The sequence below is a fragment of the Pygoscelis adeliae genome, unplaced genomic scaffold, assembly GCF_000699105.1.
Source record: "Pygoscelis adeliae isolate BGI_AS28 unplaced genomic scaffold, ASM69910v1 Scaffold445, whole genome shotgun sequence".
Classification (NCBI taxonomy): domain Eukaryota; kingdom Metazoa; phylum Chordata; class Aves; order Sphenisciformes; family Spheniscidae; genus Pygoscelis; species Pygoscelis adeliae.
The window spans coordinates 482,033-482,485 of NW_008824894.1; positions in this window are offsets into that span (position 1 = coordinate 482,033).

The following is a 453-nucleotide window of genomic DNA, read 5'->3' on the forward strand; positions in this document are numbered from 1 at the left end:
TCTCCCAAAACGCTCATATCCCAGCACAAAAGCACACCCAGCAGAGACCCTGCCCGGAACATTCATTTCTGCTGACACAGGCTAGCATTTTCTTGGACTGTTCAAAGCAACGGTAGCTCGTTTGGCAAAGTTAAAGACTAGAAGGTAAACAGCACAGACTGTGACATTTTGGCATTGTAGAGCTCGACGGAAACTCTGTCCTTGGGAACCTCCTCCACGGACAACGTTCCGTCCTCTCCCCTTGGCCCTTTGCCTGGCAGAACAACGTGCAGCATGTTGCTGGGCCGGGCGACCAGCAGCAGAGCAGAGCTGCACCATTCCTCTGCAAACCCCCTGCCCCAGGCTGCCCGACGCCGTGGTGAGATGACATTCAAGGCTGCCTGGCTGCACTGGGGCAGAACTGGAGCTGGCCGAGAAGCCCGCACAGGTCCTGCTGCAAGGCATCGATATGCC